The sequence below is a fragment of the Kogia breviceps genome, chromosome 11 (assembly GCF_026419965.1).
Source record: "Kogia breviceps isolate mKogBre1 chromosome 11, mKogBre1 haplotype 1, whole genome shotgun sequence".
Taxonomy (NCBI): Eukaryota; Metazoa; Chordata; class Mammalia; order Artiodactyla; family Physeteridae; genus Kogia; species Kogia breviceps.
In genome coordinates this window covers 15,800,602-15,824,407 of record NC_081320.1, presented here as the reverse complement: position 1 = coordinate 15,824,407, position 23,806 = coordinate 15,800,602, and positions in this window count along the sequence as shown.

The window sequence follows — 23,806 nt, the reverse complement described above, 5'->3', positions numbered from 1 at the left end:
AAGCATTGATTCAGAAGTTGTGTATTATGAAGTTTGCATATCTATTTTGACTCTCCTATTGCTCTGTTCGACAGGGCTGCACACAGGAAATCAAGAATTAGCAAAATATTCTCCTAGTTCTGTGGCTGGGTGAGGAGCAGTCAACAAATTTGCTATCAAAATAGCTATCCCACAGCAAATGGACATTAGACACCACCCCCTCCACAAAAGAGGGAGTTCCAAACTGGGCAGCAGTACAGTTGTGCATTATAACTTTTCCCCACTTATTAATATTCGATGACTGTTTTCTCATGACATCAAATATCTTTCTATGAAATTATTTTAATGACTAAATCCTTTTCCACTGTATGTTTGTTACCATAATTTATTTATTTATTGAGGAATTTGAATTGACATTTCATGGGGGAAAAAAGTGTCACCTTCACAGACAGGATGAAATGGCAGGAAAAATTACTTTGATTTAGCATACATTTAGAACTTAGTATATTTGCTTGCTTTCTTGCCTGAGTATCCCAGGTTTTCTTTACTATCATGTTCTACATGAACATTTTCAGCTGAAGATGATTTTCCCCCACAAGACCTGTGGTGATGTCTGGAGACAATTTTAGTCATCACAACCAGGGAAAGGGAGGGAGAGGGATACTGGTATCCAGTGATTAGAAGCTAGGAATGTTGCTAAACATCCCACAATACACAGCACAGTCCACCCTCCAGCAAAATATTATCTGGTCCCAAATGTGAATAGTGCTGACATTGGGAAAACCAAGAACTTTTGTGGTTCTACAAGAACCACAAAGGAAAGGGAGGTGACTATTTCACTTACCATGTCGCCTTTCTCACAGACACCTTTCGGACTTGTGTTAAACAATTCACATCACTAAAGATGATTTGCATGTGTGTTGTGTGCAGACAGTTTTTATCATCTTAATACAGGAGAGTGTTGGCCCCTGCTCCTTCTTCTCTGAATGAACTTCCAAATGTTTGAAGCTACATCTCTCTCTTTGAACTAGAAATCCAGCTTTCTTCACTTCATGACTGCCATTCCTAATTTTGAGAATGATGTTTTTGCATATAAGGGAAGAAATTTTAAGCTCAATAATTATTCTGTTATCTTATTGACTCCTGCTGAATATTACTGGGCCTGTTCTGTTTATGTTTTATTATTTAGATGTTTTTTCTTACCCCCAGTGCTACATGGACTTTGCCCTAAAGCCAAGATTTTATACTGCTGCCTTCAATTTGCTCCATTTCTTTTACAGATCTGGATCCTATACTTATTTCCTCCTCCTCTCTCAGTGGAAGCCCTTGGAAACGCACACTGCACTTCTGGATCTATGAGCACAAATTTCTGAGATAAGATCCCTGCACACCTCTTTGGTACGCATGAACAACTTCTTTCCTCTCTTGGCCTATTGTTGCTCTGGCTTATGTCTAATTTGCATGGATATGTACTTGACCCAAATATTGAGAGTCTACCATGCCTTGCCTTATCCCAGCCTCATCATAGAATACTCTAATAAGTGGTCAATGTAGAGAAAAAATTTTCCCATACTGCTTTAACATGAAATTCTCAGATAGACTGCACAACCATTAATAAGTCATTTTCTCTGATGGCCTTCGACATAAAACATTAAAATAGTGGTCAATACCTGGCTTACATGGATCAGTTAGAACCCCTTTTTAGTGAATTTCAAATTCCAGTTAAAATATTCTAGTCCAAAAACAGATGGATTACTTACTCTCATGGAAAGGCAAGAAGTAACAGTGGGAATAGTGTCAAATTAGAGAGTACACACATCAGGTGGTAACTGCAGTTGAGCTTCTATGGATGGCTGCTCTCTGAAAACATGCCAAGTTTTTCCACATTTTCTAATCTAATTAATAAAAGAAGCTACACGTCAGATTTTTAAAAGAAATTTTCCTAAGATAATTATTGTCTCAAATATTTTTAAAAATAGTCTATATAATTGAGAAAGAATATTGATACTTGCTTCTCTAGACGCTAGCTTCTAGTTTGCAACCTTAACTCTACTTGGCTTGGGTTGCTTTTTTCCACACCTGATAACCTTATAGAATATTTTTGCAAATTGTGTGACAAACTAGCCATACTCAATGAACACTGGTAGGTTAAAAGTCTCAATCTTTGATTGACTGGAATAGCTATTGAATTTTTGCTTCCAAGCAGTATGATTATATTTTAAAATAAACTTTTTGGTACTTTAGCCAAAGGAGTAAATGATGGGGAAATATAGGTGCTACAAGAGGACGGTAGGTAGGGAGTCCTTAGTGTGTGAGAGGTGAAGGTTTTCAGCTCCTCTAAATAATAATTAGGATCTGCAAAATGATTTATAATTAATATTCTATGCCAAAATATTAATGAATTGGATGCACAGAATAAATTTATGTAAGGCAGCTCCTAATATGTTCATTTAACAAATTTTAAAAATTTAATCAAAGACTTGGTAAATACAGATTTTAAGTAAAAACACTAAACTCAGATACTGATGATCTGACTTCAAATTTCAGATTTCACCCATTGCACAAGGCTGGTTGTATTTGAAACATAGAGTCTGCACATCCATCTTCATAACCTTGCCCAAGGGTCTAAATTAAACAATGTACTGACACAGTGACTTTGAAACATAGAATTACATTAGTGCCTCTACTATCACCTACAGATGAAGTAAGCCTGAGTATTATCACCCCCTAATACTTCAGTACTCAGGGGACCTCTAAGAAAGGGAACCGTGGAGTGGCCTGACAATTGCCCCTAGCTTTTCAGTTAAAAACAATATTAAAAGAAAAAAATACATACTGTGCTTACAACTGTGTGCTATCCTGACATTCAAAAATAATGATGACCGAAGGCAATTTCTTTATTGTATAGCATATGTGAGTGTAATTACATGTCTTCCTAAGGACAAAATGCAAAACCGATGCTTTTTTTTTTTTTTTCTTTTTTTTACCAGAGCTTGTAGGCTATATTAAAATCTTACCCAAAGGAAAATTTGAAATTATTTTTGTTCCTGAATTGAACATGATTTGATTTTTGTTTAACATAATTTCCAAATTAATGGTCTGAAGGAAGTATTTGGTTTCCAAATTCCCCCCAGTCTTTATTCATGGATTTCAAACTGTGAAGAAAATTGGAGAATTTTCTAGTTCATTTGGCCCAAGGTGATTTCTGTTGACCTTTGGGAAAATCATAACCTTTTCCTCTGTTTTTTCTCTCTGACCCTTGCAGGAAGAAATTCTAACATTGTACCCCCTGATAAAGGTATGATTTTGCAAAGGAGTAAAATGTATTTTATTCCCACAGTACATTGGTATAAAACTATTTACAGATCCTCTAACACTGAGGGCTTATTTTTCCCAATGGCTGTTAAAGATCTGCTCTGGGCCTCTTGCTTTTTTGGGTGGGGCTGAATTCCTAAGAGAGATGGGCAGAAACTAAGATGAGCCACAGGGGAAATTATGCATGGAGAGAATGGCTTAGCTTCTACTTTGAATGGTAAGGATTTGCTGTTAAGACTGTTAAATGGAGCACAGGGTACAGGATGGCTCAAAATAAGACCACCAGAGAAACTAGTATAGAGAAGTGTATCCCTCACAAGTCCTGGAAGAATTATGAGGCATACTTGGAGGGTCCACACAAGGTGGTAAATGCTGGCGCAGGCAGAGAGGGAGGTAGGGCCTGGGACATGTGCCTACAGCAGGGTTCATGGGTGGGATGCTTTGATGTTCCCAGGTTAAGGCCAGGTTGGTCAATTCAAAGTGGGATTTGTGTAAACTCCATGGGAGTCTCCTCTAAGGGTGCACCAAGGGAAGGTCCTAGGAGGTAGGGAGATTTTTGATCTGTTGGGGAAGTCGTATCAGGACCTTATACTTACGTGTGATTCTGCAGCCTGTTATCCAGGGCATGCACTTGCATGAGGTGGCTAGTGTCAGTTTACGACTCCCTCAGCTTCCTGGCCAAACAAAATACATGCTGAAGCAGCAATACCATGGAGTAGCTTAGCTAAACTCTTGACAGAAGAACATATCTTTACTATTTTCTATTCTTTCTTAGTCTTATCTTTGTTTTTTCTCAATATAATAGTAGCAAGTTTTAAAGGACCATATAAACATAGTGTGGGCCTAGAGAAGAATTAACAAAAACGTTAAATTCTATATTTGGTTAGAAAGTGTATACATAGGTTTGGACATCAAACAGGTGTTAGGATTTGCAGACATGAGGTTGGATTAAAATAAATACAGTAATGCACAGAGAAACTTCACTGGACTCTCTCTGTACATATACCTACCTATTTGTATTATTCTAGAGTTATATTTGCCAACTTTTTCCATATTAATCACAAAAGGTATGAATTAGCAAGCAAGAAATGTATGGATTGGAAAACTAGGGTCAGACATGCACAAAGGTCTGTGTTTTGTAGGTTAGACTTACTCTCCCAAACGTTGTCATAGTTGGATTTACAATGAGCAAAAGCTCATTCAAAATTCTTTTTAAATATGATAGTGTGAGAAACATTTAAGTTTTAAAAGAATAAATGTATGGCTTTAAAGTTAACTTGGGTTTGTATGAAACCTTGTATTGCAAAGGCAGCCACACTTCTCATAAGCAAGTTTATGCATTGAGAAAGGGTATTGAAATTTGTATCTAAGGTAATTAGTTTTGGATAGGGATGAGGATCCTTTTCTGAAGATGCATTGGGCTGATGGGTAGAATTTATATGGAACATAGTGCTATATCAGTATATTTAAAGTTATTTTAATATTTAGTGATGGAATTAGAGAGGAGGTGACTTGCTTTCTAAAATGTAGGTGTTTGAAACTTATATTATCATATTTAAACAAATATTATGGACTCTCTGATGGTTAAAATTGGGGTAATTTCAGCTTCAAAGTATTCATCCAGCTGGATACATTCCAAGGTTTCTGAAAAGATACCTGCTGTCAGAAACCCTCCAATAGAACATAGGTATATGTATAACTTATTCACTTTGTTGTAAAGCAGAAACTAACACACCATTGTAAAGCAATTATACTCCAATAAAGATGTTAAAAAAAAGCTCCAATTATAGCCAAAATTGTAATTCAATTAGATTTTTTCTATTAGAACAATAGAGAAGTACTTTTCATAAAATATTCCTTCTTTACTTCTGCCTTGAGAATCAGCTTCAGCAGTAGAGATCAGATCAAGAATTCAGAGGTTCAAGATGTAGCCATCTCTTTTTTTTTCCAATCTCAAGTATATACATAACTTTATCCAAGACACTGTGCTGCTACTACCAGTTCCCTTAATCACCTGATATTGTTAACCCTCCGTTTTGAGGAAGCTTCAATTCTATCTCAGCTCTGCGGCTTATACAGAAATGCCACCATAAATCAGAAAGACTCCCTGCTCCCCATAGAGCCAGATTCCTGAGATATACTGATCGGGGTCAGAGATGACATTTGAGATGTCAAATTGAAGGATAAGAATGTTGCAAAGCCTGGGTTGAAACTGTTTAATACAAAGTCAGACCAAAGCTTCTAAGGGATGTCAGAAAGAAAATGTATCATATAAAGTTACACAGACACCAATGAGGTTTTTAAACAAGAAAACTGAAAAAGTAGAGTTAAAGGGTCAGAGTTTCTGTTCCCTGCTAGACAGTCCATGGGTACTGAGCAGGATGATGTCACTTCTTTGATCTATTCACCATGGCCTACAATGTGATTGAGATGAGGATGTCAACTTCAGAAAACTTGGGAGTAGTGTTATCTGTATGTATTTATGGGCCATTTGAAAGGAAGAGTTGTAAATATGTTATTTATTATTATTTTTTGTTGCTCTGGTTTTACTATAACATTGCTCCTACATAATTTGTTGTCATGGGATAACAGAAAGAACAATAGCAAAAATATAGAATAAACAAACAAACATAAAAAACAAATCAGTTTCCCTTTGTTTCAATAGAGTTTCTATACCTAAAAGGGATGGGTAAGTTGTGGATGCCTTTAATATTTCTCTCACCTAATTAGCAGGATTAAAGCTACTGTTCAATTCTTTCTCTTTTTAATACCTTAACATTTGGTCATTTGAAAAGAAAATTTATTTAATTCTATTACCATTTAACAAATGTATATTTAATAACTGCAATTTTGTCTCATTAAACTTTGAATGGTGGGTGTTATTAGTTTTACTGATTTTGAAACCTTAACTTTGAAACCTACAGAAACTTGTCCAAAGCCAGGTGGATCTTATTTTAAAGATCATGTTCTTTCCATGGGGACACCTTTGCTCTTTCAAGCCTCTTCCACCTGCAGAGTCCCTTTCACTTTGAGTGATTACCAACTTAAAAATTTTGGCAAAGTTTTTAGAGAATGATATAATTTTCAAGTTCAGTGACACATTAGAAGCTTTCTAGACCAAAACCCCACCCAATGTAAGAATAATATCTTAATTTTATCAGAAGAATGTTCTTTCATCCTTCATCTAAACATACCACACAATATGAAGTAGGGTATTTCAAAAGGACAGTATTTTACTAAGCAGAATTTGCATTATTTCATTAAGTATTACCTTTTTTGCATGATTCTCTTTTGTAGCACTATTTAGAAAAGAAACCCACCCTTCTTATACATAACCTGTAAAACATTAAGCAATGGTTAAATCGTTTGTTTTCTGAGCTAAACATCTTTAGTTTCTCCTGAGCCAGGAAATGCTGAGGAAAGCTCCTATTCAGGCCAGAGGGCATATTAGTCATTTGCCAAGTAACAATCTTTTCTTTGCATGGAAAATAGTTTTATAAAATGTCATGTAAGTAATTAATCTATATCAAGACAAATGAAGGAGGGAGGTAGAAGCACATCATGTTTTGCCAAGCTCTAAAATCTTGATTTTTGTCCAGGTAAATTATACACACTCATTATTTTGTAATTATTCTAGTCTTAAATAGAGGAAGCCTACTTTTATCAGGGTCCAAAATTAAAAAGGAATGTAGGTACGTATCATTCTCATTCATCACAGCTGAGTCACCTAAGTCTTGGGGAAGCAGGGAGAGGCCATATCCATAGATCTTGGCTCTGGATGAATTGAGATGTAGGTTGAGATGTAGGTTGAACTAAATAAAAGTGAAAAATGCAATATATGAAAATTTGTGGGATGCAGTAAAAGAAGTGCTTAGAGAGAAATTTATAGCATTGAATACAACTCTTAGAAAAGAAAAAAGATATAAAATCAATAACCAAAATTTCTACCTAAGGACTAGAAAGAGAAGAGCAAATTAAATCCAAAGTAAGAGAACAAAAATAAATAATAAGAATTGAAGTATAAATATTAGGAAATTGAAAACAGAAAATCAGTAGAGAAAATCAATGAAACTAAAAGCTGGTTCTTTGAAAAGATTAATAAAATTGATAAGCCTCTAGCCAGGTTAACAAACAAACAAACAAAAAAGACAGAGGGCACAAATTAATAATATCAGAAATGAAAGAGGAGATATTGCTAGAGATACTCTAAGCAGTTAAAGGATAATAAAATAATACTATGTATAACTTAATGCCCGCAATTCTGATAATCTAGATGAAATGGATGAATTTCTTCAAAAACACAATTTACAAAACATACACAAAAGAAAATAAATGATTTTAATAAGCTTATATCTATTAAAGAAATTGAATCAATGGTTAATAACCTTCCAAAACAGAAAACATGATGCTCAGATAGGCTCACTGGTTAATTCTACCAAAGATTTAAGGAAGATATTTTATTAATTCTCTATAATATCTTTCAGAAGATAGAAGCAAAAAGAATACTTCCTAACTCATTCTATTAGACCAGTATTACCTTAATACCAAAACCAGACAAAGACATTACAAAATTAAAAAAAACAACAACTATAGATCAATATATTTCATGAATGTACCTGTAAAAATCCACAACAAAATATTAGCAAAACAAACCCAATAATGTATAAAAAGAATAATACACTGTGACCAAGTGCAATTTATCCCAGTTATGCAGGGCTGGTTCAATATTCAATGATTAATTAATGTAGTTTATCACTTCAACAAACAAAAATAGAAAAATCACATGATTATATCAATAGATACAGATAAAGAATTTTGCAAAATCCAACACCTATTTGTGATAAAAATTCTCAGTAAACTGGGAATAGAAGGAAACTTCTTCAACCTGAATAAATAATATCTACAAAAACCTTACAGCAAACATCATACTTAATAGTAAGAACTTGCAGTTTTCCCATTAAGATAAGGAAAAAGGCAAGGATGTCCTCTCTTACCTCTCCTTTTCAACATCATACCAGAAGTTCTAGCTAATATAATAAGACAAGAAAAGGAAATGAAAAATATGCAGATTGGGAAAGAAAGAATAAAACTCTCTGTTTGCAGTTGGAATAATTATCTATGTATAAAATCTAAAATTTTTTGCCAAAAAACTTCTGGAACTAAAAAGTGATCATAGTAAGGTTACAGCAATGAACAAGTGGATGTTGAAATTAAAAACACAATACCACTTAAGTTATCACAAAAAATGCTTAAGTATAAAGCTAACAAAGAGGGCTTCCCTGGTGGCGCAGTGGTTGAGAGCCCGCCTGCCGATGCAGGGGACACGGGTTCGTGCCCCGGTCCAGGAAGATCCCACATGCCGTGGAGCGGCTGGGCCCGTGAGCCATGGCCGCTGAGCCTGTGCGTCCGGGGCCTGTGCTCCGCAACGGGAGAGGCCACAACAGTGAGAGGCCCGCGTACCGGAAAAAAAAAAAAAAAGCTAACAAAGAAAGTACAAGATCTGTATCAGGAAAATTTTTAAACTCTGATGAATGAAATGAAAGAACTAAATAAATGGAAAGGCATTCCATGTTCATAGAGCAGAAGACTCAATATTGTCAAGATGTCAGTTCTTTCTAACTTGATCTATACATTCAATGCAAATAACACAATAACAACAAAATCAACATAAACAAGGATAGCGATAACACTGCCTTATTTGATAGTATTAAGGCTTTCATAACAAAATATCACAAACTGGATGGCTTCAAACAACAGAAATGTATTGTCTAAATAGTTCTGGAGGCCAGAAGTTCAAAATCAAGGTATTAGGAAAGCTACGCTCCCTCTGAAACCTGTTGGGGAGAATCCTTCATCGCATATTTCTAATTTCTGGTGTTTGTTTGTTTTTGGCAATCATTTGTGCTCCTTAGCTTGTGTTTGCTATAATTAAATCTCTGCTTCTGTCATTACAAGGCATCCTCCTTATGTGTGTGTGTGCAAATTCTCCTATTCTTATTACACCAGTCATATTGGATTAGGGGTCCACCCTGCTCCAGTGTGACTTCAACTTAAAATTAATTTGAAATGATTCTATTTCCAAGGAAGGTCAAATCCTGAGGTATGGGGGTTAGGACTTCAACATATCTTTTCAGAGGGCACTTATCACCCCATAATAGTGATATTTTATCAGATCAGGCTAGTTTATACTATAGCAACAAAACCCAAAATATATGTGGCTTACAGTAACAAAGACATATCTTTGTCATGCTAAATGATAATATTCTGTTTACCATAGTCACTCAGGAAACCAGACTAATGGAGTAGTAATCATCCCCAAAGTCTACAGTCATTGTGCCACTGTTCCAGTCACAGGTGGCCATTGAATAGTCATAAGCCCAGGGGATCCAGGAGTATAATACCACAATTTGACCAAAAGGCAGGGGGATCAGAACACCTCTAAAAACAGATACTTTCAGCCACAAGGAACAGAAAACATATTAGCATACATCTGAAGGTCATTTCTGTTACTTAGGAAGCTTTGCAATGATTAGAAGTCAAGGGGTTGATTTGTTGCCTTGCTATTATGTAATTAATCTCTCTCTATCTCTCTCTCCTTCTCTTCCCCACCCCTCAAAGCTGGGCATAGTCATTAACCAATCACTACCACAGGTGAACTAGTGTTTCTATCATTATCTTGGACCCATTCTGATACATCCTTTTAGGTCAAGGATGTGGCCACTCAAACTAAATCAGTACTGTTTGTAAGGACAGAGGGAGTGAATTAGTGAATTGCTGTAGAACAGGAACAAATATATGTCACAAACAATGATGAAGTTCAAATTTAAGCATTATCTTACAGCATATGCAATGAATGAATACCTGGATAAAATATAATTTTTCTTAACTTGAATTTTTTAGATTATTAAGAAATAAATAAAACTTGAATGTGGGCTTTAGTTGGTTAATATGCCAATTTAAGTATGTTTAATAAATGTCTACCAAATAATAATAATAATGATTTATTCCATGGGCATAATATTTATTATGTGTGTTATAACATACACTTTTTGTTTGTTCGCAGACAATAGAAAGGTTATAATTAAGTCATGGAGAGGAAATTATCATTTACTATTACTAAAAAATAAGGAAACAAACATAAGTGAATGCTATCAGTAGGACTTAGGATAGGATTCCTTAACGTAGACCAGTGCATTTTCTACTATTCCCTGGTGCCTCCTCCTCTTCTTGCCCTTTGTCCATTTCTATAGTAGTTTATTCTCAAGAATAAAACCCATGGGACCAATAACATAGCTCATATGATTAATCTTTAGATTTCCCTTGAGCCAAAGCATAACTAAAATTACAGACTTCTATTTTGAAAATAATTGAAATTTCAAAGAAATAATCTCTATCAAATAATTTTTCTGCTTCAAATGAGAAGGTAAGATTAGATACCAAATAGTAATATACAGAGACTAAAATATGTCTGACTTCAAAAGATTTTATATTGAAACTCTACTTTTTAAAACATATTCCATATACATAGCCACATATATATATGGAATTGCTGATGCATCTAGCCTCTAAGCCATCATTTATTAAGAGCTTCACAATTTTCTTTAGAAATGCCATGGTTATCACAGCCACTCAAGGGTGACTCCACACATTTGATTGTTCAGAATTGCAACGAAAGCAACTCTAACTCTGCTAGGATTTGATCATGCTGAGGGCTCTCAAGGCATTTTTAAATCATGTTAAAAATAAAATGTGAGTCAAACTTAAAATGTCTGTAATTCATGAAAGGTTGATGAGCGGGTCTGAGCACCAAGCATCCTATCGATGTGAAGTGCTTGCCTGTGGGGATTGTGGCATCTCTGCTAGAAACCCGGAACAGTCATGTCATACAAAACAGAGACAGCATATGTCCCTGCCTGACAGATGCTGATAAAATGGTGACAAGAATAACAAGTGATTAAAGAGATCGTTATGCCAAAATCCTCTGTGTGGGACTACACGAAGTGGTATAAACATCAGCTGTAGTTGTATGTGATGCCCTCCCCTCCCCCGCAAATCAATAGCCTCTGTCATGCCCTGCAGACACAGACACGAAGTATGGAAAAGCAGGGTTTCTAGAACCTACCAAAAGATAAGATATGTAACCTGTAAAGATGTTAATGGCATAAGGGTCAACATAGAGGAACAGGATCAAAAACACTGAGCGTTGGAGCTAGGGAAGCTGGCTAGAGTTAGGAATAAAAATCCTGGCAATTGTTAGCCAAGAGTTGATAGGAAATAAGATACTAGTAAAGAAATTCAATGCATGCCAAAAATACTGCACACCTGCTCAAGATGTAAGTTTTCATGGACGGTTGGTTCACTGTCTTACAGTAAACTCTAAATAATCATGTGTTGAATGAATAAAAAAGTTTGTCTTTAAAGAAAACCAAATTATGTTAAATGATGTAAGTAATTATAGAACTTCTCACTATTTTTCTTTCTTTTTTTTTTTTTCTTCTGTTGACTATTCTTCTTGTCACTGGGCTATGAAAGACAAAAGAGGCATGTTTTAGCCGCTGTGTTCTCAGTATAAAGAAAAGAGCCTTTTCTGCAGAGCAAAGCCAGAGAGCATAAGTAGATAGTACTTCTGGATAATCAAAGAGCAACCTTTACTACAAGGAAGGAAAGAGTCTTGCTAGATGACAAGGATAAAGATGGCGAGCATAAACCCTGCTACCCGTGTTCTCAGATGGAGCTTAGATGGGCAGACAACAGGTGCTAATTTAAATCTGGCATAGCTCTGGGAGTGTGGCCGTGGTTACCCCATGGACACAATGGCACATGGACAACCTCTGGCTGTTGACCCCTCGGATGTTCCTCCTCATGCGATCTCTGCAGATATGGCATTTCCAGTCTGAGCTCCACAGATCTCTCTCCCTCATTTTTTCTTTTTGTTTTCTCTCTCACCTCTTACTGGGAAAATCTTCTACTGTCCAGGGTGAGAGGATTGTTCTCATCTATCAAGATATTCATCACCTTGCAGCCTTGGCTATTTTTTTTTTTTCCTCAATCATAAGAGAGGGCTTTTTATTTGTTTACCTGTGCTATTTTTTTAAATTAATTTTTATTGGAGTATAGTTGCTTTACAATGTTGTGTTAGTTTCTACTGTACAGCAAAGTGAATCGGCTATATATATACATATATCCCCTCTTTTTTAGATTTCCTTCCCATTTAGGTCACCACAAAGCATCAAGTAGAGTACCATGTGCTACTCAGTAGGTTTTCATTAGTTATCTACTTTATACATAGTATTAGTAGTGTATATATGTCAATCCCAAGACTTTTGAAACTAAAACTTATTCTCTATCTGTTTGCTTTATCATTTTCTCCATGGCATCAGGTATCCCAGAATCTACCTACTTTAAAGAGGAAGAAGAATCACAGTAAAAAGAAATCAAATATTTGTCTTCACTTCTTTCACAGCTTCTCTCTCTCCTTCATCATACTCCAGCCACACTGACCTATGCTCATTTTCTTGAATATTTCATTCCCTTGGAACTTAGCACCTTCCCACATTCTGTTCTCCCTTTCTAGACCTCTCTTCCCTCCCTCCATAAAGCTGATCCTTCTCCTTCAAGGCTCAGCTGAAACACCATCCCTTTAAAAATGCCTTTCCTGATCACACAACCCAAAGTGGACCATGCCTTACTAACTGCTCCAATGCTCCTTTTCATAGCATTTTCTTTTTTTTATAGAACATGTATTACAAATCACAATCATATATGTGTGTACACTTGTTAGCTTACTGTTTTTTTGTTTTTCCTCATTATCCTAAGTTCTATGAGATTAGGGACTAGGGGCTATGGTGCTTTTGTTTAACACTTTAGACTCTGAGCCTAGGACAAATGGATGCTTAGTAAATGTCTGTTGAGGAAGCATGCAGAAAACACAGATATATCCAATATCCAATCTCTCTTTCTGTCTTACTAACAGAACCCCAGTTTTTTTGAGATTATATTTATTATGTGCCCAATTAGAGTACTTACTTCTCAATACTCCATTATATAAGGGTCATAGCACACAGTTTTGCCCAACTTAATGTAAGTCAAATTATACTGGAAAGGGTCAGGCTCAGTCTTTTGTATTTCTCTTTTGCCCACTATATGTTCCCTGGAAGGTGGATATAATGTCTCAAATAGAAGCCAGCATAAGAGCACAGGTGAAAAAGCCGCATGCTAAGAATCATGGATCAGGAAGCTAGCTGGGCTTTATGTCCTTAATAGTTTCCTTGAGCACTCACTCAAGGTTTCAACTCTGCCTCTGGAGTCCTTTACACATGAAAAGTCAAACTTACCTTGCTTAAGCCAGTACACTGAGGTTTCTCTTACATGCAATCCCAATTGAAAATATGGTTTAGGAAAGTCACTCCACAGCTACAAGTCCTAATTTAATCATTTTGTCATTGGATTGGACAATTTCTAAGATCACCAGTTCTAACGTGAGTTTTCCTTTAGAATAAAAACATAATTTATCCAAATATCAGCATGTTTTTGAATTTAAATTATCCCTTTCTTTTTTGAAAGCCAATATGATATAGGCATTTTTGAATAACTACTATGTATAAGACAATATTCCAGATGGCTTAATTAGCAGTATTTCCTTTTTTTTTTTTTTTTTTTAGTATTTCCTTTTTAAATGCACATTTGTGCATGTTTCCCATTTTCCTTATTTCCCCTGCAGTTTTTAAAGTATCAACATGTCATTAATTTAAATGATTGAATTAAGTATTAATGAGAAGACTAGAAGGGACAGTTTTCAAATTTACTTTTATGTCATCAAGTATTATTTTCTTTAGGAAATTGTACTGAAGCTCAGATTGTGGTAGGGCAGGGAAGATGTGTAATTTGAGGCAGTGTCCCAAAAATGCCAGTTGACCAACCAATGCTAAATAAGCCACATCCAAATAACTTGGGGAACTTTATAGTCCCGTCCCAAATCTTCACGGGTAGTCAAAATTTAACCTTTCCCAGAGAGGTCTAGCCTTTGCCCTTGGCTTCTGGGAGCTCTTGGAATGTCATGCTGATAGGAGTCTTTCTTTGTATGTGGGCCTTGAACCAGTCTGACATTAATAATGTCATTAAAGGTGGGGGTTATAAGCTACAGGGAAAATGTGGTTTAGGGTAAGGACTTTGGGTCATATGGTATCATCTCAACATCCTGAGCATCTGGAAACTGAGATCAGACACATGGACAATCAAGCATGCCTATTTGATGGAGCTTCAATATAGGCTCTGGACACCAAGATTCGGGTGAACGTCCCTGGTTGACAATACTTTATGTGTATTCTCCTACATCATTGCCAGTAGTCATTAATGCTGTCTGTAATTCCATAGGGAAAGGACATCTGGAAGCTTCATGTTTGAAACTCTTCTGTGTTGTGTCCAATACATTCTTCTCTCAGCTGATTTTAATACATATCCTTTCCTTTTAATAAACCATACTGTGAAAATAACTTTCAGTGAGTTCTCTGAGTCATTCTAGTGAATTATAGAAATTGAGGGTCATTTGGGTACTGCCTGAAATTGCTGTTGGAATTGTAAGGGAAAGCAGTCTATATGGGCTGTGTTCCCTAACTTTGCAGTTGCCTAATTATTTTACACCAGAAAATCATTTTCAATAGGTCCAGGGTGTTTACAGAGATCCTGATTTGGAAACCATATCAGGAAATAAGTTGTGTTAAGCAATTTAAAAAAGAGCCATTTCTATATTAATAATCTGTACCATACATATAATAACAAGTTTTTATTTAATTTTTCATTCATGACATTTTTGTGTTTGTTCATGTAATGGTAGATATGTGGATAATTACAATCATTTCTGTAATTAAGCAAGCTCAATGGTAATCTTTCTTAAGAAAATATTTGGTTTGATTAGGTAAAGTTATTTTAGGTACTTGACTAAATGAAACATTATTTTCCTTGAAGTAATTTTACATAGGAGGAAAGGAAAAAATGTAGTTAAGGAAACTGAATTCAAGTTAAATTAAAATCTGCGTATGTTAGCAGTGACGTGATGTTTTAGAAAGGTAATGCATTAAATATAAATCATATACAAATGTTATTTAAGATGATTCTAAAGTCTGTTTCTTCTCTGACAATTCTTTTACATTTCTCAAAGGGTACCCATAGTGTCAAAGTGCTCTGGGGACACTATTTTTGTTTTACTTCTGTAGTGAAATTAAACTTAACCTATATATTCATACTTGTAACCCAGCTTTATCATCCAAGCTTGTGGTCTAATTCCTCCTGCAGGAAAGCAGAAAAGCCAGGGGCCATGGATTTAGAGATTATCACTTTTTAAAATTATACAAAGTAAATAAAATAATGTTCTTGCTTTGGAGGGGGAAAATTATTTAAACTACTTTTCATGTTTGCCTGCCTTCTTCCTATTAGTTGATGTTAATAGGGGGTGTTAGGAGTGGTCTCAGAAAATACTAGAAGGGTAGTAGAAAAATAAGACAAGGGAGGAAATCAGCCAATAAATGGTTACTTGTCAAGCCACTTACTACTGTGGGAGCTAAATCTGCCTGGGGAGCTCTGGGAATCCCTGTAGAATACATGCTTCAGCTTTATCTCAGCAAAGAGACAAATGAGCTAGGATATTTATGAACCAATTCTTTGTCATTGGTTGATGGTTATTGCTAAGAAATAATAATTATTTCTCAGACTTTCTGGCCAGCTGTGCTGGTTGGTAGAGAGAGTTCTGGCCTCTAGAGAAAGGCCTCAAGCAACTGGGAGTCAAATCCACTACAGTGGAAAAGTCTGAAAAGTATGGACAGGGTATAAACAGTTTTTACTATATCGCTGATACATACCTGGTATCAGGAATGGTTGAAGGAAACAAACTCAAAAAGAGAGTTCTATGATTAGTTTAGCTATAATTTTTGGTCTTGAATGCAATGGGAAATTGTGCTTTATAATAACACATGCCATGCAATGGTATCATGACTAACTGGAAAATCACCTGTGGTTAAGTGAAATCAAGTGTTTATTAAAAAGGAAGTACATGGGCAGACCAAGTGGCTTGTGTAGGTTAATCTATGGCAGTAATGAATACTGCAAGGACTGAGGAATGGGACTGTTATTTCTGAATGCACTAGAGAGATAAAAGAAGAAAACAATTCTAAGCTCAGGACTTTGAGCTCTCAGTTCAAATCATGGCTCCAATATCTTAGTTCTTTTAGTAGTAGGCCCAACCTATATGAAACAGGGCCCAAGGGTAATGTTGCTGTTGGCAAATTTATAATGGAAGTTGAATTCACAACTTTGCTACGCTTCTTATATAAAAATAAGGGCATATTTTAACAATGAGTGAGATCCAGAAGCTTAGAACAGGGGCACCTGAGTATATTGAGATGACGTTGAAAATCCTGGATACACGAGTCTCTCTGAGATATCACTGTCAGTTTAGCAACTTGAACTCTCATCTCTGAGGTCATCCTAAATTGCCAGCCGTGTAATAATATCACTTAAGTTAGCAAAGGGATGTCTATTCTTCTAAGGACACACTCCAACAACTCTTTACAGCTTCTAGTCTTGTAACTACAATGAGATCTTAACATACTCCAGAAGAATGTGTGCCAAGCCTAACCTGGCATGAAATAGCTTATACTCCAAAAAGTTGCAAGATATTACTAATTCATTTCAGTAAAAACCTGTGGAATATGTGTGGGAAAGAATGACAAGGGAATCAATCCAAAGAACATGGAATGTATTAATGGATTTTTAAGAATTTATTAATGTGGCTGTGCTTACCCAAGTTTGCAGAATGATTATGTTAGTTCACACAACAGGAAACACCTCAAGGAGTTGCTTTGGTTGATTGAAAATTGGGCTCAATGAGGGCCTACTTTCCATAAGGTTGAAATGCCACAAGTTCCCTATTCAAATATGAAGGATGAAATCCAAAAGCTTAGGAAACCAGAAATGATGGAGTAGAGCTTTGCTGTGTGAATTGCAACCAGCATCCATCAAACACACAGTTACACACACACACACACACACACACACACACACACACACACACAAATACACATTATCCCCAGAGAAACTCAACAGACACTCTCTTTATTAAGACATTGAGAAGAACATTAGTAAGGGGAGCACCACATCCTCAAAAACATCTCTAACCTCTGTTCTTTGTAGGTTGAGGATGACGGTGGAGGTGCCATCATTGAGATTAGCTCTCTGAACTTGATGGGATAAATGCCAGCTAGGAAACTTCAGCTCCAGAGACAAAGTGAGTTTGATCATTGGAATAGGCAGCAAAAGTGGGGATATTTTGACCTAAGGAGTCTTTACAATACCTAGTTTATCATAAAAATAAAACATATGAATAACTTACTGGGCAAGAAACAACTAACTCAACAGGAACTTGCTGCTCAAATTCTGCACATTCCAAAGAAAGTTAATTTTCAGAACCAGTCCTTAATTGGCTCCTGGGAAATAACTTCTGAGCTCTTAAAATATTTTGACTGATAAGAATGTTTTTTTATACCTGAAGCCTTGGACTTTGTTGTACCAGTTTGACCACATGAGTTAATCTTAACAGCATAACCTAAGGTGAATGTCTGTTTTTTGCTCTGAGAGTAAGGGTGGAGTCGAGAAACTGAGGTCAGTCAAGTGGGTGCTGCATGCTTGTGGGACTGACCCCCAATAAAAAACCTGGACACCTGGGATGAGGTGAGCTCCCCTGGTTGCAACACTTCACACCTGTTGTCACAAGTTGTTGATGGAAGAATGAAGTACATCATTGTCAGACACCACTGAAAGGGGACATGTAGAAGTTTTCCTTAGTTTCTCCTGGACTTGACCGATACATCTTTTCCCTTTGCTGATTTGATTTTGATCACTATAATTTTTCTGTAATAAATCATAACCATGAATATAACAGCTTTTCTGAGTCCTATGAGTCCTTCTAGCAATTCATTGAGCCTGAGGGTGGTCTTGGGGGTCACTAACACACCTACTAAAATGTTATTTCAACTATACAATAGGGAAAAGTCTAGATCTGGTCTCTAGAAGCCTGACTTGAGTGATCATAAGGAGTCATGGCTCCTTTCCCAGGTTTCCAACTTCAGTCAGTAAGTTGACGAGAGCACTCTGATTAAAATGAAGGCACACTGAGGAAATCACATGGCCCAAAGTATAAGTAATATCTCTTCCTCCAAGATTTCCCCAAAGAGTCATATGACTGTTCATGGCGGAAAGATAAATATGGAGACTGTTCAGGGATTACTAAACCCTGGCTCTGAAATGATGTAAATTCCTAGGAACCCAAAATGCCATTGTGATCCACCAGCCAAAGTAGGAGCTTAAGTTTAAGGGGAAAAAAAAAAAAAAAAGCAAAACAAAACAAAAGTTCCTACACAACTAAGAAAAGTTTGATTATTCTATAGCTAATGAATACATACACATATTTCTATGTTTGATTCATTTATTAGTTTATTCCTTTATGTGGAATGGGAAATTATTAATTTTAATCAGAAAAAAGTTAATAGTATGTCCAATAACTTCAGAATTTGCTTTCCAGAATCCCCTACTGTATAAATTGACAATGGTTATAAGGTGTAGCTATAAATCACTAAGACTATACTGATTTAACAAACATACCTTACTTTCTAACAATAAGCATAAGCGCCTCTCTTTTTTTATTGGAATGTAGTTGATTTACAATGTTGTATTAGTTTCAGGTGTACAGCAAAGTGAATCAGTTATACATATACATATATCTACTCTTTTTTAGATTCTTTTCCCATATAGACAATTACAAGGTATTGAGTAGAGTTCCTTGTGATATACAGTAGGTCCTTATTAGTTATCTATTTTATATATAGTAGTGTGTATATACTCAAGTAATAATCTGGACAGGCAATACATGGTTTCAAAGAATCAGCAGATTTACTAAATATTTTAGAGAATTTCCTAAAGATTTATTTTGTTAATTTTCTTGGGGGGGGGGTTGCATTTGTTCACTATTGTTATTTTTATCATTTGAAAGATGAATTCCTTTTCTAGAAAGGTTAAATAAGCACCTACAGACAAATACAGTAAATAAATAACTGAGGAGGAATGGTCTGATTAACCAAAAAAAGAAAAGTTTCATTATAATAAAAAATGCATGAGAGTATTGGCATACTGAAAAAAAAAAAAAAAAATCAATTGCCCAACCATAGATCTTGCCTTCAAAATATCTATATTATGAGTTGTTTTTTTGACCAACCTTGTGGGCTGGGATTCTGCTGGAAAAATGTCACGAATGTTAGAGGGATAAAACATTATTATCTTCACTTTTTATTTTGACACGCATATTTTCTCAGGTCTCCTGGAGGGACTTGGTTGGTTTGGTCCAGCAAACTTAATTTTTTTTTTTTTTTTTTTTTTTGTCTCTGGATCATTCTAGAAGCACCATATTTTATGACCAGTTGAACATTTTCACAAACTTTGTCTTCTTCAAATTCTATGGAAAATCAGAACAAATGTCACACTTGCTGCTTGTCTTCATCACTCAAATTAAATGGCATGATATGGTTTTTCTTTATATTAAAGTTATTTTTTTAAAGACTGTTCTACCTGCTTATTCTTCAAATATCATACAGGAAGTTGCCTATTTGAACGAACTAACTCTTTTTGTTAACAAAAAACAAACGTTTTTTGTTATTTTATCAAAATTGTGTGAAATGATCTGCCTATGTCATGTACTATAATTTATAGATTTCCTTTCATTTTATGTATTTAGAGCCAAGTCAGATACAGAGTCCTGTGACATTTCTATATCCCCATCTAACTACTAAATTTATGTGCAGATTTGCTTAACATTACATGAAAATTTACATTTGGTTTTTGTCATATAAAATTGTTACTCATTTTTATACAACACAGAACACATCTACTACCAACATCTGTTCAGAAGGAAAAAAACATCTCATCACTTGATCTCAAAATTTTTGTTTTTGTGTTTTGGATCTTATTGTGGTACATCTTTGCTAAAAAATCTTTTGTTCTAGTTTTTAAAACCCAAAACCCCCAAAAGAAAACCTTTAATTATTCTATAATCAATTAATTGCATTTACATCATACATAAAATTAAATACATTTCCTTTGAGATGAAGGAAAGCCTTGCTTCAAATAATATGACCTACTGAAATATCCAGTTTTAACAGTAAAGTGCCATTCTATGTAAGTCAGAGAGACTGTAATCTCGGTTTTAAAGTAAATTAAATGTGATATTTACCTAAGATTTAATGTATACCTTTTTAATATTTTTTGGCTGCGTTAGGTCTTCATTGCTGCATGCAGGCTTTCTCTAGTTGCAGTGAGCTGGGGCTACTCTTCCTTAGAGGGTGCAAGCTTCTCATTGCAGTGGCTTCTTTTGTTGCAGAGCATGGGCTCTAGGCACATGGGCTTCAGTAGTTGTGGCACGCAGGCTCAGTAGTTGTGGCTTGCGGGCTCCAGAGCACCGGCTCAGTAGCTGTGGTGCACGGGCCTAGTTGCTCCGTAGCATGTGGGATCCTTTCAGACCAGAAATCGAACTCATGTCCCCTGCACTGGCAGTCAGATTCCCAGCCACAGCACCACGAGGGAAGTCCCTAATGCATACTATTTTAAATCAATGTATTTTTAATTTTTATACCATATAGCTTTCTCTCTATTCTCTCTCTCTTTTAGTCTAAATTCCAAAGAGCACATAATTCCTTTTTGTTGTCTGCTGGAGACATCTTGTGAATACCATTCTTCAACTAACAGGACAGGAAAGAAAAGAGGCAATTCCAAGTTGTCTGTGATTGCTACCCATCCCCCTAGACCAAGGGCAAAATAAACCCCTGACTCCTCCTCACAAGGCAACCTGCAGAACTCCATTCCCAGCTACCGTCACGATGAGTTATGATGCTTCAGGAAACAGTTAACTCTAAATTCAACTTGCTTTCAGCTCTGTTCTTGCTCATATCTGTAGTTTCCCTGATCATGTATTAGTTACAGCTGTTAACTTTAATACATGCTAGTAGGATAAATAAAAATAAACAGATTGGAATTACCATACATTTCCACTCTCAAATGTATAAAACTGCCAGATTCTAAACCCATCCATCCCTCTTCCCTATTACTGTAATACATGAATTCCCTTTGTCCTATCTGAAATCAATCATCCATATCTGCTCTAGATCTCACCCTCCCCCCACAAACCACCACTTCTCCTATAAGATCACCCCATTTCCTCTATTATGTTCCATCTCATCTATCACTATTTCAGCACTGTAGCACCATTCTCTCTAACTCTCTATTCATAACTGCCTGTGTCCCATCTTACTCTGTACTTCTCTCCCCAATTCCTCCCCAATACTATTAACATTCAAATATAGTGAATTCTCACTTTCTTGAAAAATAAGAATGAAAAGAAGAGGAAAAGAAGGAGTCAGTATCTCAAATCTATTATACAATACTAAAAGTTCATAGAATACATACCCCATCAATAAACATATGTTTCTGGAATACAAAGGAATTGCAAGGCATTAAGCCAAATAAATGTTTCCTTAATGACGAAATGCACAAGTATTATAAAGTTCACATTGTGGAGATATTTTGAGGCTGATGATATCTTAAAAAATACCAAAATTATACCAGGTAAATTATATCTTATTGTACTTAATCAAGATCCCTCTGAATGTTCACATGCACATGGACACCTGCGCGCGTGCGCGCGCGCGCACACACACACACACACACACACACAGATTTCTATGTGGTTTTTGTTAAATTAAGTAAGTAATCTTTCTTCATCTTGTCTTGGGGAGAAGGTAGGCTATAGTTAATGTCTAACTTGGTGAAGTATGGATAGGCTCTTGCTTCTGTCTCCTTTACCTATTCCTCTTACAGTTCTTACTACTTCACACCATTTATCATGATTACATTTAATATATGGTAGGGGGTTTTACCTCTTATACAACATGCTTCCATCCTTGTCAGTTTTATGAGGTGTGTGGGTTATTTAAGGTCTCTGTCTCTCTCTCTATATATATATCTATATATATATATATGTAGGGAATAATAATAATTCCATACAATTACTTTTGATTATATCTCCTTAGTTAGAAGTAGATCACGTGAATTAAAAAATGTTGCCTTACAGAAAACAATGGATGTTGCAGCCATTAAGGAGTCAGCCACTGTAGCTACCCCACAGGGATGCACCCTGAGGAGATTCAGGATGGAAAAGCACAGGATGCTGACCCCAGCTAGCTGAGGTGCATACCAAAGGGATGATTTCAATGAGCCCAGAATTTTGTATTTTCCTATACATAGAAAACTGCTAAATTTCTTAACTCGAGATAATCTGGTTTTATTTCATTAACAGTAATCTTCTGAAGTTCCAACTACCTGGTCTTTGTTGCAAAAACTCCTATATATCCTGGCTCCCCTCTTACTTCTTCAGAGCAGTCCCTCAGAGCTATCTGAGGGCCTGCATCCTGGGCTTTAGTCTCCAGTTTTGTTCACCAAATAAAACATAATTCTCAACTTTTAGGTTGTGCATTTTTATTTCATTTGACAATCATATACTCTGCCTATCAGCAAAGGAATTTAGAAGATGTAGAATTTGTTGTTGTTGTTTGTTTGTGGGTTGTAATCTGGGACTCCCAATCTTATAACAAAATCAGTCTGGGGCTTCCCTGGTGGCGCAGTGGTTGAGTGTCCGCCTGCCGATGCAGGGGACACGGGTTCGTGCCCCGGTCCGGGAAGATCCCACATGCCGCGGAGCGGCTGGGCCCGTGAGCCATGGCCACTGAGCCTGCGCATCCGGAGCCTGTGCCCCGCAGCGGGAGAGGCCACAACAGTGAGAGGCCCGCGTACCACAAAAAAAAAAAAAAAAAAAAAAAAAAAATCAGTCTGAATTGTGTTCCCTTCAAATTCAGATGTTGAAGCCCCAGCCCCCGACTCTGGATGCACATCAGAAAGTACACATATTCGGAAATAAGGTCTGTAAAGTAGTGATTAAATTAAAATAAGACAGATCTGACACTCACTACACAATCTGAAGTAATCTGATTAGATTAGTTTGGGGCCATGATCCAATCTGACTGGTGTCCTTATAACAGAAGAAAGGGATACCAGGGTGTCGTGCACAGGAGACCAGGTGAAGAGGTGGCCAGAGGGTGGCTGTTTGCAAGCCAAGGAGAGAGGCCTCAAAGGAAACCAACCTCACCAGCACTTCAGTCTTAGACTTCCGGACTCCAGAACTGCGAGAAAATACAATTCTATTTGTTTAAGGCCCCAGTTTTATGGTATTTTGTTATGGCAGCTGTAGCAAGCTAATACATCAGAGTTCTGTGGTTAAGACTGAGGTCACACACAATATAGGTTTGAGAACAAGGGTTTTTCTTAGAGAACAGCCCTCCCATTTTTGCATCTGGTTACATCATTGACTCATCATCTTCTGGGTACATTTCTAAATCCTTCTAGTTTATAACCAGAAGTTCTT